Raw genomic sequence first — 19,123 nt, 5'->3', positions numbered from 1 at the left:
GACGTCATGAATTAAAGATAATTTTTGTTTGACCAAAGTTTATTTTAGAACATATGATTAACACAGTAAGTAATAAGATGTCTTATAAGTTATAACAATCACATCATTTAATGGTTAGTTGGATGTGTAGTTTTTAGATTTTAAAATGAGTAATTTTTGTCAAATTACATTTTATAATAAATAAATTTAAAAAGTTTAATTATTCTACTAATTCGATCCTATAATTTTATTAAATTTTTAATTAAATTTTTATATTTTTTAATTAAATCTTTGCACTAATTTTTATTTTTTTAATTAGATCTCTTGAATTTTGATAATTATAAAAACACACTAGAGAGAAGATCATTCTCTCATCAAGTTCTATTACAAATCCAAAAATAAAGGGTGTAAAAATTAGAGAGAAAGCATCAAGCTTCATCTATGATGAAACAAGATGAGAGAGAATGTGTTGAGAGAGAATGAGAGAAATAGGAGTATACGAAAATTGAAAAATACTCAACTAGTGAGTGCATTAGTTTTACAAGATGTTTATATAGAAGCTATATGTAATAATTCAGAGTCACTAACTTATTCACCTAATCATACTCTCTAACTAACTATGTCAGGTAGGATTCCTAATTTCTATTTATAAATATGCAATAAATTTAGCTACTAAAAAGTCTACTCAAGTTATATTTTTGACAATAAACATTACAAAATACACTAAAGATGAATAATTTACTATTATATACATTTTTCACTCTATAGTCTATACAAATCACTAATACACAGATTCACATGCGCGCACACACATGTATATACTAAAACCTTTCACTTCTATAACAAAAAATAACTTTTATTATCCTCTCTCAACTATTTACCAAAAATATTTTTTTAGAGTTTTCAACCATATCCAAACTGGTGGTGAAATCCTACAAAGACGTTAGGAAGGTACATTGAAAAATGAAAAGACTTTGGTAAAATTTTATGAAAAGGTAAATTTGCTTCTTAAGTATTTGGACTCTTTTGATGAGGACATAGCTCATTTCGAGAAAGAAAAAAGATATTATAGAATCTGATACTGAATCTTTTTATGCCTAAGTTTGTTTCTTGTTGCGCTGCTGAATACTTCTTTAGTTTGCTCTTTTTGACTTAACTAAACTATTTTTCATTTGACTTGGATGACTATACTAAACTTAAATTTGATACTGTCTGTTTTATGCATGAATCATTATGGATTGTATTATTTAATCTTTTGTGCTTGTAGATTCCTTCTTGATGACAAAAAGAGGAGAAAAATAAAAAAAAAAAAGAGAAAAAAAAGGACTAAATTAAAACTGTTTTGTTTCAGCAATTTAACTGCCTTGTTTTGATATACTTTGAGCACTCTGATTCATATTTGTGTTCTATTTTGTACTCTAATTTGGCTCACTATTTTGAACATTTTTATGTTAGAGGATTAATTTCAACTTGAACCTTGATTTTTATTGATAAACTTATTTACTTAAGTGTATATGTACTGTCTGGATTGTAGAATTTTATTAAGGTGTTTGCTAAATTTTTCTTGATGAAAATCTGGCACTATCCTAAAGGTTCTATTTTTTTTAAAATCTTTATATTAGAAATTCTTTAGAGCTTGCATACAGGGTGTCGTTTCTGTGAATATTTTTGTAAATTAGGCACACATTAAAAGGGAGCACATTGAACAAAAAAATGGGAGATTTCGGCACATCTTCAAAGGAAAATTTTTTACCCTAACTCTTTCAGCTCAGTTTAATAATGTTTGCCATCAAGAGAGAGATTGTTGAGTTTGAAAAACTGAAATGATGATAAAATATTATTAAAATATAAATTAAGAAATTATTAAAATATTATTAAATGTTCAAAATGCTTCCAATAGTTTGTTTGATATTTTCATTAGTGTGCAGGAAGAAAAATAAAATTGTTTCTTGACCCAAGTGATGAAAGTTCAGTTTGATTACTAAACAAGTTTAGCCCAATAATAATTATTCACTTCAAGTGGCTAAACAATTAAAAGGCAAAAAAACTCAAAGTGGCCCAAAACGTTCATAAACCATTCGGTGATCACAAGAAACTTTCTCAAGTAACCAAAAGTCTAAGAAGTGACTGCATGTCTTGATAACTGAAAGATAAAATTCAATTTGATTTAATTACATTAAAAACTTCACACGTCACTACACTCCTTGGTAACAGAAACTCCCAATTCAATTCAATTTAATTTGTATTGAAAGCTTTCACCGAGAGCTTTTCTTTTCTCTTTCTTCTTTCTCTTCTCTCTTGCTTTCGGTCACATCTATCACTCAAGAAGAAGATAGAAGAAAAATGAAGTCTCAGAAGAAAAGTCTATGAAAAAAGGTTAAGAAAGATCTTTATCACAGAAGGAAAGATTTGAAAAAAAGTTTAAAGATTTGTTTCCAAAAAAGAAAAAGATCGGCCTCGGTCAGGAAGCAAATCTATCTTTGTAAAAAGCTTATTTCCGTTTTAGTGCCACAAAGAAGAAGATAGCCTCTGAGTATCAAGAAGGAAGAAGCAAAAATGAAAATCATGAAGTTGTCCTGGGTCAGATGTTCATCAACGCTGAGAATTAATTTTTGGGGCCAAAGTCAAGATCAATGACCAAGATTGAAGAAGATGCATGAAAAAGGATGAGAGAGGTACATGCAAGCAGGTTTGGTTTCCCTCTCTCTCCTCTCTATTCGAATCGCTGCTACTCTAAGGTTGGAGAATAAGTTGTTGGGTTGGTTGAACCGGTTTCAACCTTGGAAGCTTCCCCTTATATATTAAGGGTGAACGACCAAAGGTTGAGATTAAGGAGAAAAAGTGAAAAAGCACAGAGTTCTCATAGCTACCCTAAAGCTTCCTGAGTTCTTCTCCTTCAATGAAGTTCATTTAGTTTCTTTTTCTTAGTATTGTTGTATGAGTCTCATGGTAAAAGACAAACATGGTGAGATTTGTAAGAAAAAGCCAGTGAGAGGTAAAAGACAGTAAGCAATATTAGAGAAAAAGCCATAGATGTCTCAAAGTTTCTTTGTACATCTTTCTGTTGTGTGTCATGATCTGTGGAGATTCCCTTACAAGTTGGGTTAGCATTTTGTTGTTGAAAGCTTAGTTTGAGTCCAAGTCAAATTCATATTGAGGTTAGAATATAAATTTGTCCCAAATAAGATTGGGTAGATCCTAGGAAAGCATTGGTGTTTGTAATCTTGAAAAAGATAGTGAAATTCTATCACTGTTATGATGGAGACTGAATGTAAGCTACATTGCGCCTAGTAGTTGAACCAGAATATATCTGGTATCAATTCTTCTTCTCTGCTTCTTTTCTGATTCTAGTTCTCAGGAAACAAAATAAAAAATATATCTTAACTTGTTATGAGACAAAAATAAAAATATCTCTGCAAAAAAAGTAGTTTAGATTTAACCCCCTTCTCTTAGTCATTGTTCAAATTTAAACAAAATATAAAAAAAATTCAAAAACCGCATGTCACAACTTTCCTCTAATGCTCTAATTTACTCTCGATGTCCCTCTTCTCTTGAGTCTCTTTTTTTTTACTCTCTCTCTCAAACTCAAGCTCTCTCACCTCTTTCATGACTGGTGTTGTTGTTGCACTCACTCGTATCTCTAATCTCGCTCGCTCATTAGCTGTTTTGCACTCAAGTTTGTCGTTGCGTGCTGTGTAGTCACTACCTCACATTCAATTAACCTTTTATTTACAATTATGTTAGACTTATATTAAAATTAGTTTTTTTTTTACTGGAAATGGAAATGTTCATTCAATTGGAGCCAGTATGTCGCACATGGCCAAATTTGTTACATGACCTGGGGCCTCCTCCATCCATACATAATTTGGAGTGGTAATTGCCAATTGGGCTAACTCATGGGCTACTTTATTTCCATTTCTTTTCACATGACTAAAGGAAACTAATCTAAATTTCTTGCATAAATCCAAGGCATCAGTAATGAATGATCCAAAATAAGAGTCTGAGATTCTTCCATGTTTTAACGCTTTCACAACCTCTAAATTGTCACTTTCAACAATAATCTCCGTGAAACAACACTCTGAAGCAAAATTTATCCCCCATTGAACTGCATATGCCTCTGCTTCGTGGGCTTCCAAAGGAAAAGGTAAAGACCAGGTTGCCGCTGCCATTATTTGGCCCCAACAATTTCTAGCAACCACACCTACCCCTCCTTTATTGTCCCTGTCTTTTGCAGCATCCACATTAATCTTCACCATCGAATTAGGAGGTGCTTCCCAAATTTGTTGATGAGGTCGATTATCTACCTGAGCAGTGCGGAATTCTTCTTCTTTCTTCTGTGCCTTCCAGTGCTCTTTGAACACTCTGGTTGCAGTTTCAATTTCCTCTATAATTGGCCGCTCTTTGTTTTCAAACACGAGTTGGTTCCTGGCTTTCCATAATTGGTGAATTAAGGTACAGAAAAATCCCTTCTCTTTCAGTTGGAGTTTTCCTAGAATATCAAGAAACCATTTTCTTAGTGTTAAACCCTCTTCTTGCTCAGTTCTCAGATTTAGGGGTGAGGCAAACCAGAATCTTCTCGCAAAGTCGCATTGCCTGATCAGATGCTCTTCGGTTTCCTCACTTTCCCAACAGCGCATGCAAGTGGGTATGCACCTAGCCCCCTTTCTGCTCAGATTCTTCTTAGTTGGCAGGGACTTATGTAGCAGCCTCCAGATAAAGTTGAGTGTCCTTGGATGTGCCTTGGTCTTCCATAACTCCTTCCAGGTATTGTCCTCTCTCTGTTCTTCATAGTTGTTGCTAGATTGGTGTCTGTTTTGAGCTTTAATTTGGTGGTAGGCTAATTTGACTCTGAACATTCCGTCTCTTGCCTTTTTCCATATAAAAGTATCTGTCTGCTTTGATCTTGGGATTGGAATTTCTTGAATTTGTCTGGCTTCAAATGGGGCAAAGATCTGGTTAATAAGATCTGTATTCCAGGCCTTTTCTTCTTCCCTTATCAGTGTCTCTACAGTAGCGTTAGGGTCTAAAATTTTTGGGGGAGACCATATTCTGGAACCGTTCTGTTTGGGGAGCCAGGGATCCTTCCAAATCTTGATCATTTTTCCGTCTCCAGTTCTCCAACAGCCTCCTATCTCCACAACACCCTTTGCTTGCCAGATGCTTCGCCATGTAAAACTGGGGGAGAACCCAACTCCTGCATTCAGAAAATTCCTCCTATTGAAGTACCTGCTGCCGATTGTCCTGGCTGCTAGTGATTCTGGGCTCTTCATAAGTCTCCAACCTTGCTTTGCCAGGAGGGCTGAGTTAAATGCTTCTATGTCCCTGAAACCCAGTCCCCCATTCTGTTTTGGTTGACAGAGTTTGTCCCATTTCACCCAATGAATTTTTCTCTCTCCATTTTTAGCACCCCAATAAAATCTGTTTATCATTGACTCTATATGATGGCATAGGCTATTTGGTAGCCTAAAGCACCCCATGATGTAGGTAGGAATAGATTGGACTACAGCTTTTATTAGCACCTCCTTTCCTGCCTTGGACAAGAATCTCTCCTTCCACCCTTTTAGCTTTTTCCACACCCTTTCTTGGACAAACTCAAACACTTGTTTTTTGGATCTCCCCACAAATGTTGGAAGCCCCAAGTACTTCGAGTGTCTTTCCACAGCCTTTATTCCCATCCGTTCTTGGATAAGCCTTTGTCTGGTTGTTGGTACGTTTTGGCTAAAAGAAAACTCGGATTTTGCCAAGTTTATGCGTTGCCCTGAAGCTTGTTGGTATGTAGTCAAAGCATCTTTTGTTTCCTGGATGTCCTGGTCCGAGGCTCTAGTAAATAGTATGCTGTCATCCGCGAAGAATAAGTGATTAATCTCTAGCCCATTCCTCGAAATTCTGATCCCATGTATCAAACTTCTGTTCTGAGCTGTACTAAGTAATCCGGAAAGTACTTCAGCGCAAAGAATGAAAAGGTACGGGGATAGTGGATCCCCTTGCCTCAAGCCTCTAGTCGGAGTGAAAGATTTAGTGGGAATACCGTTGAGGAGGATGGAGAAGGATGTTGAACTGATGCAATTCCAAATCGTATTCGTCCATCTACTTGGGAATCCCATAGAAATGAGGACTTCTCTAAGGAAATTCCACTCCACCCGGTCATATGCTTTCTCCATGTCGAGCTTTAACCCCACATAACCTCTCTTTCCCACTGTTTTCTTTTTCATGTAATGAAAAATTTCAAAGGCAATCAAGCCATTGTCAGTTATGAGTCTCCCGGGGACGAAAGCACTTTGGTTTTCCCCGACAATTTGGGGGAGGATTGCTTTTAATCTATTAGCCATCGTCTTGGTCACAAGCTTGAGGATGACATTGCATAGGGATATAGGCCGGAAATCTCTTGTGTGCCTGGGCTTCGCTACTTTTGGAATCATGCAAATGTAGGTTTGGTTTATCGGTGTTGGGTCTCCTTCTTCATTCAGAATTTTTAGGACAGCATCGGTTACTTCCTCCCCCACCTTCTTCCACATCTTTTGGTAAAAGATTGCGAGCATTCCGTCTGGGCCAGGAGCTTTTGTAGGGTGCATTTGTTGGAGAGCTTGATAGACTTCTTCTCTAGAAAAATCAGCATTGAGAAATTCGAACATGTCTTCCTTAATCCTCCCTTTGACCACTTCTACCGTTTCTTTGATATCTCTAGTTTCTTCCGAGGTGAAAAGGGTCTCGAAAAAACCTCTCATGATCTCCTCAATCTGCTCCTCATCTTCATGTTTAACTCCTCGATCATCTACAATTGAGTCAATCCGGTTCCTCTTCTTCCGTTGGGTGACTTTTTGGTGGAAGAAACTAGTATTCTTGTCTCCATATTTTAGCCAGCTCACCCGGGACCTTTGGCACCATCGGATCTCGTCTATCCTCAGAAGCTCATCTAATTCTGATTCCAATTCCCTGCCTCTCTTTACTACTTCATCAGTTTGTGGTGATTCATTGATGCTGTTTATTTCTTCTTGTGCTTTTCGTATCCGTTTTGGGATATCTCCAAAAGTTTCTCTCCCCCAGATTTCCAGCTTTTCAGCGCAAACCTTTAGTTTTCCTTGAATCCCCCCATTGCTATTTTTCCAGGCTTCTTCTATGATGTTCCCGCAATCTTCATTTGTTAACCATAATTCTTCAAATTTGAATTTACGGTGTTGTTTTCGCCTTTTCCCCACCTCCCCATTTAGGTCTATGAGAATGGGGCTATGATCGGATTTGTATCTTGGAAGGTGTTGGACTGTTGTTTTTGGAAACTTCTCTTTCCAATCCAGATTTGCCATTGCTCTGTCTAAACGTTCTTGAATGTTTCTCTGCCCTGCTTGTCCATTTGACCAGGTAAAGGGGTGTCCCATGTAGCCCAGGTCCAGGAGTTCACTAGATTGGACAGCCTCTTGAAAGTCTTTGATCTGAGACAGAGTAATTGGATTTCCACCTTGCTTTTCTTTTTGGCATAACACCTGGTTAAAGTCACCAAACACTACCCATGGAGTGTTTGAATTTTGTCCCAGATCATTAAGGAGGTCCCAACTTAATTTTTTATTTTGGATCTCCGGCCAACCATAGAAGCCAGTTGCCCTCCAGCAGTTTGTCTCCCCTTCCCTCTTCACTTCCATATCTATATGGTTTGTTGACATTGATAGAAGCTTTACCTCAATTGAGCTTTCCCACAAAACAGCAAGCCCACCCCCTCTTTGTCTTCCTTCACCGCTACAATCAACTCCAATCACATTTTGTAGACCTCCTTTGTGTCTCAGTCTCATAATCTCATCTGCCTTCTTCCTTGTTTCCATCAGAAAAACAAGGTTGGGAGCTTTTTGTTGGATGAGCTTGGTAAGAGCTCTCATTGCCCATGGGTTCCCAAGCCCACGGCAATTCCAACTTAACATCCTCATGGATCTCGGCAGGGCTGCTCAGCAGCCTCTGCCGTTCCCTGGTTGCTTGTTGTTGTTTTCTTCTTTTGCAGTGATGCTTCGTCTTCTATCTCCATGTCCTCCATCATGCTTATCTTTCTTTTCTGGGCTCTATTCTCTATTTCTTTCTTTGGCTCTATTTTACCCGTCCCGGTTCTGGCCTGTTTTTTCCATTTCCTTCCCAAGCTTGCTTTGTCTTCCTTTTCTGTGTTCGTGATCTCGTAGAGGATACTGTTTTCGTTGCCTGCTTGCTCCCCTTCCTCTATTTCTTCCCCGTTTTTTTTGTTTTTGCAGTGGACTTCTTTTGCTTTTCCTTGCTGGCTTAGTTCTCCCCTTTCATTGTCATTGTCTTTTTTTTTACTCTCTCTCTCTCAAACTCAAGCTCTCTCACCTCTTTCATGACTGGTGTTGTTGTTGCACTCACTCGTATCTCTAATCTCGCTCGCTCATTAGCTGTTTTGCACTCAAGTTTATCGTTGCGTGCTGTGTAGTCACTACCTCACATTCAATTAACCTTTTATTTACAATTATGTTAGACTTATATTAAAATTAGTTACTAGTATAAAAATATAAAATATATATTAAAAATGAGTTATATATATACAAATATATAATGACAACATTTTTACATTATTTGTTTATTAACTAATTCCTTAACACAATTTGATTAACTTATTTGTTTTATTATTATTGCCTAATAGAAGGCAGAACTGAAACTCCAAGAAAGAATATTGTTTACTTCAACAAACTGTCCCGTGGCACCGGAGAATCCAACGCTTACCCTTTCCGGCAGAACGTTCCTCAAATCAATCACATGCGACAGTGAGGCGTTCACCGTAGTCCCACCAAGAACGCTTCCACTGTAGTAACTCACCACCACGCTTAAATTTTGTGTTACTGCCTCATAGCTTACAGTGGCAAATACTGTAGTGTTCAAACCCTCAACCCCATTCAGCCATGGCACACTAGTTACGGAAACAATGGAGTTCACATCAATGCCGATGTGCGCAAACGCAGGATCCCATGGATTGGAAAACGTGTCGAATTCTACAGCAACCGTAGGATCTCTGAAGAAGGGAGCTAGTGAAGCGTCGGGATTGAAGAGACCAAGGTATCCACCTTGTGAATCTTTGGGGATTGGAGAATGAAAAGGTGCCATGAAGAATGAGATTCCGTCTCCGCCATTTGGTGACACAAGAAAAGAGAAGCTAGTGGTGAAGCTTGCTAGCTTCTGGGTTTTCAAGTCCCAGAGGCGCACTGGTAGGCCATAAGAGACTCTACCAACACTGTTAGGGATTGGTTTACCGTTTTCGATCTTCGTGAGTTGAATGGAACCGTTGGATGATGCAGAGGCATCACCTTGGAAGATGAAGAGTTCGTTTCTGTATGGACTAGAAAAGTCTGAGAATTCGAAACTAGTCCTTAAATTGCGGTGCAGCATGAGAAGAGGAATGAGGATCAAGAAAACGGGCTTTGATTTGTATAAGGACATGGCTTCAATAAACATGCTAATTAAGATAATCGATATTTGGATAATGTCAAAGTGTTATACCCACTATATATATTTATAGAGTTTTTGTTTCTAATTCAATAGACTAGACGAAGCCAAATGAACGCTTAGTAGTTGACCACTTGACCTAGTAATAATAACGTTGGATAAATAATGGTGACTTCAACAATGTCATTTTGACTTTTGCATAAAGCTTCCATTGTCTTGTTTCTCATAGGAGAAAAAGCATTTACATTTTCTATGAGCGCGGAAAGAAATTAACAATTCATTACACTCCACGCTGGTTGTGTGGAAACTAAATAGGAAAATGAATTAGAAATATTAGTGTGTTAATTCGATTGGGAGTTATTTAGCAGTTGATTATATATATCGTAAATTCTACTCTCCTTCCTATAATAACATGTACATTACCTTCTATGACGTGTTACTCTTTAATTAGTAGTTATGTTAACTATAGTTAAATTATTGGTAATTAAATTATAACCCAAAGTGAGTAATTATATAATTTACTAAACTATTAAAAACCCAATTTTTGTTTCTTCCCCAAATCATGCTCCCAGAAAATGAACCATAATTTTCTGCATCTCCTCACCCGTTCCGTCGCCGTCGTCACCACCCGAGTATAACCGCCTCATTGGGTGCCCCATTCTCTCCGTCTGTCGTGCCGTCTCCGTCCTACAAAACGACGTTACCTTTGCACATTCTTATGAATTCTCAATTTTAATTTTCATTGTAGTGCCTTGTTAATTGAGTGTCAACTAAGTTTTGTTCGTTTGTCTCCTTTTTTGAGGCAGTTAATTGCGTTGATTGAGAAGGAAGGTATAGCGGCGGGAAAGAATCAACGATGCCTTATGGTACTAATGCATACAAAGATCTGCAGCATCAACCCAAGAAGGTGGAGGAGGAGGCTGTGGTTTGGGAAAATCTGTCTCTGTTTCCTTTAATTTCAGCGTGGATCTTCCACTGGGTCGCATGCACGCTTTGGAGTTGGATTCCAAGATTCATCTCGTTGGAAGTTTCAAATATTTGTCCGTACTTGATTATTATTGTGATGATCCTTGCTATCCTTCCAAAAAAGTCTACGAACTAGACCTTGACAAGGAGGTGGAGGAGTCGAATCCAATAGATGATTTTTCAAAGTTATTGATACCGGGTTCTATGCTCTTCACAAAATCTGAAGTGTTTGTTATTTTATAAGGATGTGTGGTCTCGATCATCTCGTACATAAGGCTAGTCCTCCGAATTTTTGGGTTTTATGCGCTGCGACCAAGGTTTGGGCCCCTGATCATCCTGACCAACACTCACATTCCTTACTTGATCACATGTATTTCTATGGTAAGCTATACCTCCAAATCTGTTTTGAAGATGGAAGAGTTTTCATCTACTCTTATGACACCTATAACTCACATTGGACCAGTGAGGGTGGCAATAATTTTACGCGTTCTTTTTTGTGTCCAAGTGGGTGGCCAGCGTCGGTCCTTTCTTCCAAGTATGTGTACTCCAGGTATCAGGTAATTTCCTGCATCTTCATGTTGTTTACTCCTGAGTATTATTATTCGTATTGGTATTGCTATTGTTACAGACTTGTTTTATCCTGGAAAATACCTGGCACTTTCATGCAAATACATTGGAGAAAAATACTTGATGTGTGCTTTCCAGGTGGATGAATTGGGTGTCTGTTATCTTCCAAAGACTTTAAGGCTGCTTAGATAGAATGCCATCCTTCAATCATGAGGAAAGGTCTGTGCTTGTTGATCTTGATGGCAAAGGCACATTTCTCGTTATGTTACCTGGCTTTGCAAAGGAACGAAGACAGGACCCAGTCCTGTGCGTGTTGGTTCTTCAAGTCATTGTGAAGAAGGTTGTATCCCATCCCTCCCGGATCCCGCATAGATCTGTGAGGTCCCCAATGGAGTGTGATTTCTTAGATTGGAAGGTCCTTAGCATGAACATGTACAGCATAAATCGTGGCTTCGATGATTGGTTTAGGGTCTCTCTTTTTCCTGGCATCCCCTGCAACAAAGCCATTGCATACAAGGTCCCAAGGGAAGGAAAAAGAAAATGCAACCAAATTTGAGTTCCAAACATGCTTGCTTGCTTCAAAGGTAATGTTTGTCTCTCTGTTTTTTGTCATCATTGTCTTATGTACCTTAAAGTAAAGTAGCTTTGTTATTTGTTGTTGTCTCATGTTGATGTGAGTAAGTTTGTCAATGCATGTCATTCTTGTTTCAATTCATGAATAGAGGAAGGTTCTTCCTGGTGATTTGATTGTTAGTTTGGAATATTGTATAGATTCATGTCAAGGACAACTATGCTAGCCAGTTTTCTTAAAATCTCTAATCTATCTTATGTATAGATTATGATGTCAACATAGTAAACTTCTGCATGCCTTCTTGTTCCAATCCAATGGGAAGAGCACTACTTTTTGGATGATGATTTCTTTTATGTTTTTGATTTTCTGTGATTTTCTATGATTTTAATAATGAACTCTATTCAATTAGTCAGTTTTTGAGTTGTGTTTCTACCTTAGCTTTTTTATTGTTTTAGCTATATCGAATTATCGATCATGGTTGTTGGGATGTAAATGAATTAAAAGGCTATCTTTAATTAATTTTAAGATGCCATTAATTTGTTCTATTTTATTATATAAATAGAAAAGATCACTCAATTAAAAAATGATAATTTGTTTAAAAAGAAGATTTTCTCAGTATCACATTAATTATGTTGATATGAATAATTACTTTTTAATAAATACTTGTTTTACAAATTATATTCAAATACTTCTATAATTAATTAATTATATAAAAGTATTTTTTATTAAAAGAAAAAAAATTATCAAAAGAACAACTGGACGGCTGGACACATGAAATGAAAGTATGAAACTAATGCTCCTGAATCCTTACGATGGCAATTGGTTTGGCATTTAATTGAATTGAAAAAATAAAATAGGAAAATTTATGTCATAAATTATTAAAAACATGAGTCACAATTTAATTGATTTTTTATTAATAATATGTGGAGAACTTTTTTTTATCCTATAAGAATTTATTAGACTCTTAAATTCGGCTGAATTATGTATCGAGTACATTATATTAATACAACAAACAAACAAGTTAACCAAAAACAAATAAGGAACACATTGTTATGCATTATTCTCTTGCAGGGCTCCACAATTTATATGTCTTGTTTACCTATGATTCTAAATCCGATATCTTTCAAGCAAGGTAATTGTGAAGAATGACCTTAAGTGTCTAATATTGAATTTCTATGATAATCTACAATAAAAGAACATATTGTGCACCTAATTTTATATATTTTTTATTGCAGTTGGCATATGATCAGTCTCAAAGAGTAATACTAGTATATAGTTTTTTTATGGAACGTGCTTTACATGCCTTAATTTTTCTTATTAGCTTTTGGCCTTATTTTTTATTTTTAATTTTAATGCCTTTAATAGTGTATAAGTTAAGGACTTAATGAGTTTCTTTGACCGTATTAGTAGTTTTGAATTTTGAGATATAATCTAAATAAAGAAGCTAGTATTAGTGGTTTAGAATTTTGAGCCAATAACAGGAATCCATCTTGCATTGTTTCTTCTAGAGTTCTTTCGGTGCTTATTAAATTCTTATTCAGATAGCATATGAAAATATAATGTCTTTTGGAGCTAAATTATGAAGGTTTTAATTAAGCATCAAATAGGTATTTTACTCTAACTTAACTATGCCTGGATTTAATCTATTGGTGGAATGATAAAATTATATTAGGAAATATTCGGAAAGCTCATGAGCAATGCTGGGAATTGCACTTTGTGTATGTAGCTAACATTCTAGCCACTCTCAATTGTTATTGTGACTGCTACAAAAGTTGTGTTCTTTGGTGATACTCTGCACATTAGAAGGTACCATTTGTTCAATTTTGACATGGAATAACAAATATACTAATGCATATGAGTAAGGAAATTGCTTTGTGTCATTTGTTTTGTTAGTTTAAATCATTCTTGAGTCTTAGTGATGGAAAAATATAATGAAGAAAAACATATTTCAAATAGATTTATCTCAAAATGAATTGTACCTCAAATCAAAATAGTTGAAATCGAGTAGACTCTTATACCAAACTAAAAAAAAATCAATAATAAATCAATAATTTGCTCTCTAACGTACTCATACTTGTTATAATAGACATAAGTGGATCAATTTGTACCCTCCACGACGTTATACAATGAGTTCTTATATTTTATCATTATTTTATTCATCAAACTCATAGTTGATTACGTTAGTTTGCTTAATTATTTATTTGCTTTAAATTTTTTCTTGTTTGTATTTTGCAGTATAATTGGATCTGTAATAATATCAATTAGCTTTTACAAGCTATTGATAATGTTCCTCTTTTACAAAGCTATAAAATTGTGCATCAAAACATACATAATAGTCATAATACTAGTACAAACCCTTATATTCTAATTCCATTGACTTGCATTCTAATTCCTGTATGCCAAAAGCTTTAATGGAAGATTATTAATTTTAATAATTCCTAGGGTGCATTCAAACTTGGATGCACATTTTTCCCAATAGCCATCAAGTACAATAAAATTTTATAGATGCATTTTGAAATAGTCACAAGTAACAAATCTTTCAATTTTTTTGTATTTTTATTTTAGAATTTCTAGTTTTCATGCATTGTCAGGTAATCATTCAGTAAGCTGTAATTATTGATATCTTGAGCTGTGATGTTTGGTACTTGGGGCCATAGAATCAGAAGCTATGAGAGGCATCCATTGAATTTGTCTCTGCGATGATATGCAGCATCTTTGTTTAGCTTCAAGGAGTTAAAACTTGAAACAGTGTTTAGTACTTTATTTCAATGGTTGTAGGGTGAGATAATCTCAAAACGTGTTAGCTGGTTCATGGGATGGATATCCAAAGTACAAATTAAAATGTTAGGAGGGCTTGCTTCTCTCATGTTCTATTATCTGTTTTGTTCTTGTTCTTTATTAAATTGGTTTTATTTTTTCATCAATCTTTTGATCAATGTAATTTTCATGACTAATTGTGAGAATGAAAGCATATTGTTTTAAAACAGATGTATTTGGCTAGTTTGTTGGATATAATGTATGTCTGAATTTGTTATGACTTTTTTTTTAATATTGGGTCGCTGATTATATGTTGAATATAAGAAGTAAAAGTTGAGTAATTACTCATAAATTAATTAGTATTAATTTTCTTATGACTTAAAATAGTTAATAGATAATTAATTAATAATATATACCAATTGAATAATTGTATAAATAAAAATTTAATTTATAATTTCGCAAAATAATTTTTAAAAAAGATAATTATGTATATATTAAGAGTACAGTACTCACAAAGATGCGTAGTGAGTACTAAATCATATAAATAAAGATTATTTTTTTAACTTATTGTCATTTTTAAAATCTAACAAATAATAAACCAATTTATTTTTATTAAAAGATTTATTAAAAATTTTTTTACTTAAAAATTACTAAACTTTTTATTATTTATTCAAATTATATTATTTTAGCTAAATAAATTTTATCTTTTTAAGTAGCTCAAGTATTAGAATATTTAAATTATCTTTATAATTTTTAATTTTATCTAAATTTAATTTTTTATATTTTTAGATTTAATTTTAAAAATTTATGTTAATGTTAGAATATTTTTAAGAAATAATATTATAGCTTAATAAATCTATTAAAGACAGGTCGGTTATGGCACGTCAATGTGAGCCAATTTGGTGATAAATAGAATACACGATTTAGCGTTCGTAGTTAAAATTTGGTGGCTAAACTCTATTTTTTGGTAGTGTACGTGACAAGTTTTTCAGTTACATTTTAAACATCGTATTTTTATTCTATGTCTTATGTTGTCCTATTTTAGTAAACGAAAAAGGTGATAACATAAAAGAAAAGAAATTTAAAAAATTTAATAGTAAATGAGTAAAATGACATAATCTTCTTAGTTCAATAAATGTCAAATCAATTAATGAATGCAAACTATACAAAACAAAGGTAATTAGTAAATGGTACAAAATTACCAATCATCCTAAAATTTGAATCATCTTCAATCTGCCATTCCAGTTTCAGGGGCCACAACAGGAGACTCAGTTGTTCTGGAATTCATCCCGGACTCTTCGTTACTTGTAGATGCACAAACCAGGATATCGGGACCAGGACTTGATGTTTTCACTTGATCAGTAAAAGCCGATTTAGCTGCTGAGGTTGGTGTTGTTCCACCACCAATGTTCCTATCTTTTTCCATCTTCTGCAGATTTTTCATACTGTCATGTCTTTTGTGTTGATCACAAACCAAACGTCATCTTCCGTTACAAAAGCATAAAAATAACATAGTTTATAAATCCAAAACACAATATGCCGAATCACCATACAACGAAATTCTAAACATAGTTATAGTATGAGATATCTTAGTGAGGATGTCAAGATGGCTGCTGATATTCTTTTTTGTATCATCGTCTACCGGCTCCTTTGGGATTCTACCAGGAACATTAGGACAATTTTTGTTGTAGTGCCCTGTCACACCGCAGTTTGAACACCTTCTACGTTGCTTAAATTTTGAGTTTTTCTTGGGAGCTCCCTTACTCTTCACCACCAATGGGTCAACAAAGTAGTCATCGTCTAAATTACCGTTGCGTGGATTTTCACCTCGCTTTTGGAGTTTTGTAATTGTGTTGACAACATCATTCATTGCTTCGATAAAATCACTTGAGGGAAAAACAGAAGCCTATAATTGTTCAGAAAATTAAACATGAAGGTTATCTCTTTCAAGAAGGCCAAAATGCAGCAGGACCGAATGCAACATTAACTCCAGTGACAATTTCTCTGAAGGGTTATGTTGGCTATTTTGAATTAATTAACTAAAAACAAATGCAAAAAATGGCTATATCCTCAAGTAACAGAAGAACACAAGCAAACAGAGGGGATCATCCCAAGTCCTTGGGATATAATTACTATAAGTGGATTATATTAATTTCACTGTTTCGAAGTCAAATTCTATCTACTTGGGCAAGGTCCCAATTCAACAAAGTAACCATTGCTTACCTACTTTTCTTTTTTCTATTCAGCCACTCCCTGACAAATGCCCTCCATAATTCCATATAATCATCTTTAAATATTTGGTACACCACGCTTACTCTTTTAATCACTAATTAATTGCAAGAAGATAAATTAAAAAAACAAAACAAAACACCAACAACAACACAACATCAGCAACTATAACAAGATGAAAGGTTCGAAAAAATAACACAACAACATCCAAGGTGTTTCTGATCAAAATTAAATCTACTCTTATTCCAATTACCTACTTCAATTCCAATTAACTCAGTTCAGAACAAAATTAAGGGACATCAAGCAAACAATGAACAGCACAAAACTCAGGCTAGAATACACAAATAAATACTACAAAATGATTCCAAGTCACAGCAAACAAAATTCAAATTCCAGCTAACAAAAATTATGAACAAAATTAAGTAATTAACCAAAATAAATTATTCCTATTTCCCAGTCACAGAAGATAAGATATTCAGAACTAAAAATCATGAACTTAAAAATTTCAGAATCAGTAATCACAAGAATGAACAGCGCAAAACTCAAGCTAGAATACACAAATAAATAAATACTATAAAATGGAGAAAAGGAGAAGACCTACCTGAAGTACGAACAGAACGAACAGAGATGTCAGCGGCGAGGGAAGGTTTCAGCTAACGGATGAAGACAGAACGAACAGAGATGTCAGAGAGAAACTGAAGGCTAAGTTTGCTATGAAGAATATGGGAGATTTACACTAATGTTGATGGAGGTCTAATGTTAACACGACTTTTGGAAGTTCAAGCTTTGGTGATCCAAAACTATTTAGATAAGTAATTGGCAACTTACAATATCTAATAGTGACCAAACCTAAAATCTCTTATAGTGTGTACAAGTTTTCTCAATTTATCCAACTTCCTTTAATTTAGATTCTTATTAAAAATTGTTGAAACGGGTATTGAAATACTTAAATGGTACAATAAGCTATCATTTATATTTAAAAAGAAATAATTTTATAGCAGTTATTTTTTATTGTGATTCAAATTAGGTTAAGGATTTTAATGATAAAAAGTCTATTAGTAAATAATGTGTATTTCTTGATTCGAATTTGGTGTCTTAGGCATCAACAAATTAACGACTGTGACTAGGTCAAGTATAAAAGGATACTATAGGAGTATAGTAGATATAGTAGAATAATTGATCTGATTAAAAACTATGATGAGTGAGTTAAAATTCTCTTTAATAGAAGTTCTAATAATATACTATGATAACTTCAGTACAGTATTATTAGCTGTCAATCTTATTTTACATTCTAAGTCCAAATATTTTAAGATATACTTGTATTATTTTAGAAATCATGTAAACAACAAAGAAATCGGAATAAACCACATTTCAAAAATTGTGCAAGTGGCTGATATTTTCACAAAGGTTATACACTCATAAAACTTTCTACACTTCAGAGACAAACTTAGCATTAGTGATCAAGGTCAAATCAGCATAGCAACAGCAGTCTTCAAGAAAGTATAATTTAGAGATGATGAAGATCAAAGAAAAAAGAAACCGCTTAAAAACTAAGAAAATTAGAGATAATGATAGGAGTTATGGTATGTATATATATTAGTAAGGACTTACTTAATTATAATTAGTAATGAGTCAGCACAAATTAGTTATAATTAGCTTAGTTAAAGCTAGAGATTAGTAAGAAGGAGTACATGCTAACAACTTTTGTTAGTTAGTTTATAATAGTAATTTCCTTTCTCATTGTAATTCACTTAGCTTTCACCTCATGTCATAACAGCATCATCTCATTTTGATTGATTCAACGTATCTCTCCTTCAATTCCTCTTCTTCTTTCTCTACCCTCTAAGGCTTGGGGTTTTTTATTTCAAACAAAATAATTCTAAGTTACAATAAACAAAATTTAAAATCCAGCTAACACAAATCAGGAATAAAATTAAGTAATTAACCAAATTAAATGATTCCTAGTCACAGAATATAAGATATTCAGAACTAAAAATCATGAACAAATCAGAAATTTCAGAAACAGTAATCACAGGAATGAACAGCACAAAACTCATGCTGGAATACACAAATAAATATTATAAAATGATTCCAAGTCACGGCAAACAAAATTCAAAATCCAGCTAACAAAAATCATGAACAAAATTAAGTAATTAACCAAAATAAATGACTCCTATTTCCTAGTCACAGAAGATAAGATATTCAAAACTAAAAATCATGAACAACTTAGAAATTTCAGAATCAGTAATCACAAGAATGAACAGCGCAAAACTCAGGCTAAAATACACAAATAAATGAATACTACAAAATGGAGAAAAGGAGAAGACCTACCTGAAGCACAAACAGAGCGAACAGAGATGTCAACGGCGAGGGAAGGTTCCAGCTAACGGATGAAGACAGAACGAACAGAGATGTCAGGCGGCGAGAGAAGCACGAAGAAATTCTTGACAGTGACGGTTACAATGACGGTGACGGAGGCACGGTGAACACAGAGATAGCGCTCTCGAACAGAGGAGACGACTTCAAGCTCCTGCGATGGCGCCGACCTTCCACACACGATGCCTGTACATGCGACGGAGCTGCGGGGTTGAGGTGGCTGCAGTGGTTGGCGTGGCTGCGGGCTGC

General features: G+C 34.7%; 1 pseudogene; it reads right to left on the bottom strand.

Annotated features, from left to right (window-relative positions):
* Positions 1-8,604: 8,604 nt before the first annotated feature.
* LOC107633807 (lectin 7 pseudogene) lies at positions 8,605-9,402 on the bottom strand (annotated as a pseudogene).
* Positions 9,403-19,123: the final 9,721 nt, after the last annotated feature.

This window comes from Arachis ipaensis, chromosome B3 (genome assembly GCF_059453495.1).
Source record: "Arachis ipaensis isolate K30076 ecotype BB chromosome B3, ASM5945349v1, whole genome shotgun sequence".
NCBI classification, from domain to species: domain Eukaryota; kingdom Viridiplantae; phylum Streptophyta; class Magnoliopsida; order Fabales; family Fabaceae; genus Arachis; species Arachis ipaensis.
The sequence above is the reverse complement of the archived record's forward strand: the minus strand, read 5'-3'. Positions and strand labels throughout refer to the sequence as shown.